This window comes from Rhipicephalus microplus, unplaced genomic scaffold (assembly GCF_043290135.1).
Source record: "Rhipicephalus microplus isolate Deutch F79 unplaced genomic scaffold, USDA_Rmic scaffold_53, whole genome shotgun sequence".
NCBI lineage: Eukaryota > Metazoa > Arthropoda > Arachnida > Ixodida > Ixodidae > Rhipicephalus > Rhipicephalus microplus.
Genome location: NW_027464626.1, coordinates 2001556 through 2009980, shown reverse-complemented (window position 1 = coordinate 2009980; position 8425 = coordinate 2001556).

Here is an 8425-nt window from a genome sequence, read left to right as displayed (position 1 = left end):
ACCTCCAACCTTACGGTTAACAGCCCATCGCGCTAACCAATGGCGCAACGGAGATAGTCGTGCTCCACTTTCACCACCGTCAGAACATTTCTCCAAAGCTTTCAGCGCCAAGAAGAAAAAAGCGACACACCACTCCTGGGAGGGCTCGAACCTCCAGCCTTTCGGTTAACAGTCGAACGCGCTAGCCAAATGTGCCACGGAGACAGTCGTGCTCCACTCTCACCACCGTCAGAACAATTCTTGAAAGCTATCAGCGCAAAGAAAAAAAAAGCGACACACCACTCCCGGGAGGGCTCGAACCTCCAACGTTTCGATTAACAGCCGATCGCGCTAGAATATTGCGCCACGGAGACCTTTTTTTTTCTTAAATGAATGAAATTATCAACAGTAATGTACAAAGAGCATACTTCACCAAAAGTACGGAAAACACGCAAAAGCGTCAAGAACGAGAAGCGACTCCGGAACAGGGTCAAAAGTGTCGACAACACTGCGCACTTGAGCAGCTGCTTCTCGGAAGACAGATCTAGACGACCATGGTGGCTCGGCATGTCTATCAATCATGCGACTTTTCCATAATGAATACAGTCCCAACAACATAAACAAGTCGTAAGGAGTATTATCAGTCAGACTCTTTTTGAACGGAAGGAACCTAATAACATTACCTGTGATTGGAAGTTCGTGCTGCACTCTCACCACCATCAGAACATTTCTCCAAAGCCATCAGCGCAAAAAAAAGCAACACACATCTACCGGGAGGGCTCGAATCTCCAAACTTTCGGTTAACAGCCGAACGCGCTAGCCAATTGCTTCACGGAGACATTTTTGCTGCACTCTCACCCCCGTCAGAACATTTCTTCAAAGCTATCAGCGCAAAGAAGAAAAAAGCGCCGCACCACCACCGGGGGGGCTCGAACCTCCAACCTTTCGGTTAACAGCTGATCGCGCTAGCCAATTGCGCCACGGAGAAAGCCGTGCTCTACTCTCACCACCGTCAGAACATTTCTTCAGAGCTATCAGCCCAAAGAAACAAAAAAGCCGCACCACCACCAGGTGGGCTCGAACCTCCAGTTTTTCGGTTAACGGCCGAACGCGCTAGGCAATAGCGCCACGGAGACTGTCGTTCTCCCCTCTCACCACCATTAGAAAATATCTTCAAAGCTATCAGCGCAAAGAAAAAAGCGACACACCGTCCCCTGGTGGGCTCAAACCTCCAACCTTTCGGTTAACAGCCAATCGCGCTAGCCAATTGCGCCACGGAGACATTCCTGCACCACTCTCACCACCATCAAACATATCTTCAAAGCTATAAGCCCAAAGAAAAAAAGCGCCGCACCACTCCCGGGTGGGCTCTAACCTCCAACCTTTCTGTTAACAGCCGATCGCGCTAGCCAATTGCACCACGGAGACAGTCATGCTTCACTCTTACCACCGTCAGAACATATCTTCAAATCTATGAGCCCAAAGAAAAAAAAGCGCCGCACCACCGCCGGGTGGGCTCGAACCTCCAACCTTTCGGTTGACAGCCGAACGCGCTAGACAATTGCTTCACGGAGACATTTTTGATGCACTCTCACCCCCGTCAGAACATTTCTTCATAGCTATCAGCGCAAAGAAGAAAAAAGCGCCGCACCACCACCAGGTGGGCTCGAACCTCCAATCTTTCGGTTAACAGCCGATCGCGCTAGCCAATTGCGCCACGGAGAAAGTCGCGCTCTACTCTCACCACCGTCAGAACATTTCTTCAGAGCTATCAGCCCAAAGAAACAAAAGCGCCGCACCACCACCGGGTGGGCTCGAACCTCCAGCTTTTCGGTTAACGGCCGAACGCGCTAGGCAATAGCGCCACGGAGACTGTCGTTCTCCCCTCTCACCACCATTAGAACATATCTTCAAAGCTATCAGCGCAAAGAAAAATGCGACACACCGTCCCCTGGTGGGCTGAAACCTCCAACCTTTCGGTTAGCAGACAATCGCGCTAGCCAATTGCGCTACGAAGACATTTCTGCACTACTCTCAACACCATCAAACATATCTTCAATGCTATAAGCCCAAAGAAAAAAAAGCGCCGCACCACCCCCAGGTGGGCTCTTACCTCCAACCTTTCTGTTAACAGCCGATCGCGCTAGCCAATTGCACCACGGAGACAGTCATGCTTCACTCTCACCACCATCAGAACATATTTTCAAATCTATGAGCCCAAAGAAAAAAAAGCGCCGCACCACCACCGGGTGGGCTCGAACCTCCAACCTTTTGGTTAACAGCTGATCGCGCTAGCCAATTGCGCCACGGAGACAATCCTGCTCCACTCTCACCACCATGAGAACATATCTTCAAAGCTATCAGCCCAAAGAAGAAAAGCAACAAACCACTCCCGGGAGGGCTCGAACCTCCAACCTTTCAGTTAACAGCCGATTGCGCTAGCCAATTGCACCACAGAGACAGTCGTGCTCCACTCTCACCACCGTCAGAACATTTCTTCAGAGCTATCAGGCCAAAGGAAAAAAAGCGCCGCACCACCACCGGGTGGGCTCGAACCTCCAACCTTTCGGTTAACAGCCCATCGCTCTAGCCAATAGCGCCACGGAGACAGTCGTGCTCCTCTCTCAACACCGTCAGAACATTTCTTCCGACTATCAGCCCAAAGAAAAAAAAGCGCCGCACCACCACCGGGTGGACTCGAACCTCCAACCTTTCGGTTAACAGCCGATCACGCTAGCCGATTGCGCCACGGAGACAGTCGTGCTCCACTCTCACCACCATCAGAACATATCTTCAAAGCTATCAGCGCAAAGAAAAAGCAACACACCACTCCCCGGAGGGCTCGAACCTCCAAATTTTCGGTTAACAGCCAAACGTTGCAGCCAATTGCGCCACGGAGACAGTCGTGCTCCAATCTCACCAACGTCAGAACATTTCTCCAAAGCTATCAGCACGAAGAAAAGAGCATCACACCACTCCCGGGAGGGCTCGGAACTCCAACCTTTTGGTTAACAGCCGATCGCGCTAGCCAATTGCACAGCGGAGACAGTCATGCGCTACTCTCACCACCGTGAAAACATTTCTCCAAAGCTATCAGCGCAAAGATAAAAAAAGTGACACACCGCTTCCGGGAGGGCTCGAACCTCCAAACTTTCGGTTAACAGCCGAACGCGCTAGCCAAATGCGCCACGGAGACAGTCGTGCTCCATTCTCACCACTGTCAGAACATAACTGTAAAGCTATCAGCGCAAATAAAAAAGCAACACACCACTTCCTGGAGGGCACGAACCTCCAACCTTTCGGTTAACAGCCGATCGCGCTAGCCAATTGCGCCACGGAGACAGTCCTGCTCCACTCTCACCACCATCAGAACATATCTTCGAATCTATGAGCCCAAAGAAAAAAAAGCGCCGCACCACCACCGGGTGGGCTCGAACCTCCAACCTTTTGGTTAACAGCTGATCGCGCTAGCCAATTGCGCCACGGAGACAGTCCTGCTCCACTCTCACCACCATGAGAACATATCTTCAAAGCTATCAGCCCAAAGAAAAAAAGCAACAAACCACTCCCGGGAGGGCTCGAACCTCCAACCTTTCAGTTAACAGCCGATCGCGCTAGCCAATTGCGCCACAGAGACAGTCGTGCTCCACTCTCAACACCATCAGAACATTTCTTCAGAGCTATCAGGCCAAAAGAAAAAAAGCGCCGCACCACCACCGGGTGGGCTCGAACCTCCAACCTTTTGGTTAACAGCCCATCGCGCTAGCCAATAGCGCCACGGAGACAGTCGTGCTCCTCTCTCACCACCGTCATAACATTTCTTCAGACTCTCAGCCCAAAGAAAAAAAAGCGCCGCACCACCACCGGGTGGGCTCGAACCTCCAACCATTCGGTTAACAGCCGATCACGCTAGCCCATTGCGCCACGGAGACAGTCGTGCTCCACTCTCACCACCATCAGAACATTTCTTCAGACTATCAGCCCAAAGAAAAAAAAACGCCGCACCACCACCGGGTGGGCTGGAACCTCCCACCTTTCAGTTAAAAGCCGATCGCGCTAGCCAATTGCGCCACGGAGACAGTCGCGCTGCACAGTCACCACCGTCAGAACATTTCCTCAGAGCTATCAGCCAAAAGGAAAAAAAGCGCAGCACCACAACCGGGTGGGCTCGAACCTCCAACCTTTCGGTTAACAGCCCAACGCGCTAGCCAATTGCGCCACGGAGACAGTCGTGGTCCACTCTCACCACCATCAGAACATATCTTCAAAGCTATCAGCGCAAAGGAAAAAGCAACACACCACTCCCGGGAGGGCTCGAACCTCCAACCTCTCGGTCAACAGCCGATCGCGCTAGTCAATTGCGACAGCCACGGAGACAGTCGTTCTCCCCTCTCACCACCATCAAAACATATCTTCAAAGCTATCAGCCCAAAGAAAAAAAAGCGCCGCACCACCCCCGGGTGGGCTCGAACCTCTAAACTTTCGGTTAACAGCCGATCGCGCTAGCCAATTGCGCCACGGAGACAGTCGGGCTCCACTCTCACCACCATCAGAACATATCTTCAACGCCATCAGCGCAAAGCAAAAAAAGCGACACACCGTCCACGGGCGGGCTCGAAACTCCAACCTTTCGGTTACAGCTGATCGCTCTAGTCAATTGCGCCTCGGAGACAGTCCTGCTCCACTCTCACCACCAGCAGAACATAGCTTCAAAGCTATCAGCCCAAAGAAAAAAAGCAACAAACCACTCCCGGGAGGGCTCGAACCTCCAACCTTTCAGTTAACAGCCGATCGCGCTAGCCAATTGCGCCACGGAGACAGTCGTGCACCACTCTCAACACCGTCAGAACATTTCTTCAGAGCTATTAGCCCAAAGGAAAAAAAGCGCCGCACCACCACCGGGTGGGCTCGAACCTCCAACCTTACGGTTAACAGCCCATCGCGCTAACCAATGGCGCAACGGAGATAGTCGTGCTCCACTTTCACCACCGTCAGAACATTTCTCCAAAGCTTTCAGCGCCAAGAAGAAAAAAGCGACACACCGCTCCTGGGAGGGCTCGAACCTCCAGCCTTTCGGTTAACAGTCGAACGCGCTAGCCAAATGTGCCACGGAGACAGTCGTGCTCCACTCTCACCACCGTCAGAACATTTCTTGAAAGCTATCAGCGCAAAGAAAAAAAAAGCGACACACCACTCCCGGGAGGGCTCGAACCTCCAACGTTTCGATTAACAGCCGATCGCGCTAGAATATTGCGCCACGGAGACCTTTTTTTTTCTTAAATGAATGAAATTATCAACAGTAATGTACAAAGAGCATACTTCACCAAAAGTACGGAAAACACGCAAAAGCGTCAAGAACGAGAAGCGACTCCGGAACAGGGTCAAAAGTGTCGACAACACTGCGCACTTGAGCAGCTGCTTCTCGGAAGACAGATCTAGACGACCATGGTGGCTCGGCATGTCTATCAATCATGCGACTTTTCCATAATGAATACAGTCCCAACAACATAAACAAGTCGTAAGGAGTATTATCAGTCAGACTCTTTTTGAACGGAAGGAACCTAATAACATTACCTGTGATTGGAAGTTCGTGCTGCACTCTCACCACCATCAGAACATTTCTCCAAAGCCATCAGCGCAAAAAAAAGCAACACACATCTACCGGGAGGGCTCGAATCTCCAAACTTTCGGTTAACAGCCGAACGCGCTAGCCAATTGCTTCACGGAGACATTTTTGCTGCACTCTCACCCCCGTCAGAACATTTCTTCAAAGCTATCAGCGCAAAGAAGAAAAAAGCGCCGCACCACCACCGGGGGGGCTCGAACCTCCAACCTTTCGGTTAACAGCTGATCGCGCTAGCCAATTGCGCCACGGAGAAAGCCGTGCTCTACTCTCACCACCGTCAGAACATTTCTTCAGAGCTATCAGCCCAAAGAAACAAAAAAGCCGCACCACCACCAGGTGGGCTCGAACCTCCAGTTTTTCGGTTAACGGCCGAACGCGCTAGGCAATAGCGCCACGGAGACTGTCGTTCTCCCCTCTCACCACCATTAGAAAATATCTTCAAAGCTATCAGCGCAAAGAAAAAAGCGACACACCGTCCCCTGGTGGGCTCAAACCTCCAACCTTTCGGTTAACAGCCAATCGCGCTAGCCAATTGCGCCACGGAGACATTCCTGCACCACTCTCACCACCATCAAACATATCTTCAAAGCTATAAGCCCAAAGAAAAAAAGCGCCGCACCACTCCCGGGTGGGCTCTAACCTCCAACCTTTCTGTTAACAGCCGATCGCGCTAGCCAATTGCACCACGGAGACAGTCATGCTTCACTCTTACCACCGTCAGAACATATCTTCAAATCTATGAGCCCAAAGAAAAAAAAGCGCCGCACCACCGCCGGGTGGGCTCGAACCTCCAACCTTTCGGTTGACAGCCGAACGCGCTAGACAATTGCTTCACGGAGACATTTTTGATGCACTCTCACCCCCGTCAGAACATTTCTTCATAGCTATCAGCGCAAAGAAGAAAAAAGCGCCGCACCACCACCAGGTGGGCTCGAACCTCCAACCTTTCGGTTAACAGCCGATCGCGCTAGCCAATTGCGCCACGGAGAAAGTCGCGCTCTACTCTCACCACCGTCAGAACATTTCTTCAGAGCTATCAGCCCAAAGAAACAAAAGCGCCGCACCACCACCGGGTGGGCTCGAACCTCCAGCTTTTCGGTTAACGGCCGAACGCGCTAGGCAATAGCGCCACGGAGACTGTCGTTCTCCCCTCTCACCACCATTAGAACATATCTTCAAAGCTATCAGCGCAAAGAAAAATGCGACACACCGTCCCCTGGTGGGCTGAAACCTCCAACCTTTCGGTTAGCAGACAATCGCGCTAGCCAATTGCGCTACGAAGACATTTCTGCACTACTCTCAACACCATCAAACATATCTTCAAAGCTATAAGCCCAAAGAAAAAAAAGCGCCGCACCACCCCCAGGTGGGCTCTTACCTCCAACCTTTCTGTTAACAGCCGATCGCGCTAGCCAATTGCACCACGGAGACAGTCATGCTTCACTCTTACCACCATCAGAACATATTTTCAAATCTATGAGCCCAAAGAAAAAAAAGCGCCGCACCACCACCGGGTGGGCTCGAACCTCCAACCTTTTGGTTAACAGCTGATCGCGCTAGCCAATTGCGCCACGGAGACAATCCTGCTCCACTCTCACCACCATGAGAACATATCTTCAAAGCTATCAGCCCAAAGAAGAAAAGCAACAAACCACTCCCGGGAGGGCTCGAACCTCCAACCTTTCAGTTAACAGCCGATTGCGCTAGCCAATTGCACCACAGAGACAGTCGTGCTCCACTCTCACCACCGTCAGAACATTTCTTCAGAGCTATCAGGCCAAAGGAAAAAAAGCGCCGCACCACCACCGGGTGGGCTCGAACCTCCAATCTTTCGGTTAACAGCCCATCGCTCTAGCCAATAGCGCCACGGAGACAGTCGTGCTCCTCTCTCAACACCGTCAGAACATTTCTTCCGACTATCAGCCCAAAGAAAAAAAAGCGCCGCACCACCACCGGGTGGACTCGAACCTCCAACCTTTCGGTTAACAGCCGATCACGCTAGCCGATTGCGCCACGGAGACAGTCGTGCTCCACTCTCACCACCATCAGAACATATCTTCAAAGCTATCAGCGCAAAGAAAAAGCAACACACCACTCCCCGGAGGGCTCGAACCTCCAAATTTTCGGTTAACAGCCAAACGTTGCAGCCAATTGCGCCACGGAGACAGTCGTGCTCCAATCTCACCAACGTCAGAACATTTCTCCAAAGCTATCAGCACGAAGAAAAGAGCATCACACCACTCCCGGGAGGGCTCGGAACTCCAACCTTTTGGTTAACAGCCGATCGCGCTAGCCAATTGCACAGCGGAGACAGTCATGCGCTACTCTCACCACCGTGAAAACATTTCTCCAAAGCTATCAGCGCAAAGATAAAAAAAGTGACACACCGCTTCCGGGAGGGCTCGAACCTCCAAACTTTCGGTTAACAGCCGAACGCGCTAGCCAAATGCGCCACGGAGACAGTCGTGCTCCATTCTCACCACTGTCAGAACATAACTGTAAAGCTATCAGCGCAAATAAAAAAGCAACACACCACTTCCTGGAGGGCACGAACCTCCAACCTTTCGGTTAACAGCCGATCGCGCTAGCCAATTGCGCCACGGAGACAGTCCTGCTCCACTCTCACCACCATCAGAACATATCTTCGAATCTATGAGCCCAAAGAAAAAAAAGCGCCGCACCACCACCGGGTGGGCTCGAACCTCCAACCTTTTGGTTAACAGCTGATCGCGCTAGCCAATTGCGCCACGGAGACAGTCCTGCTCCACTCTCACCACCATGAGAACATATCTTCAAAGCTATCAGCCCAAAGAAAAAAAG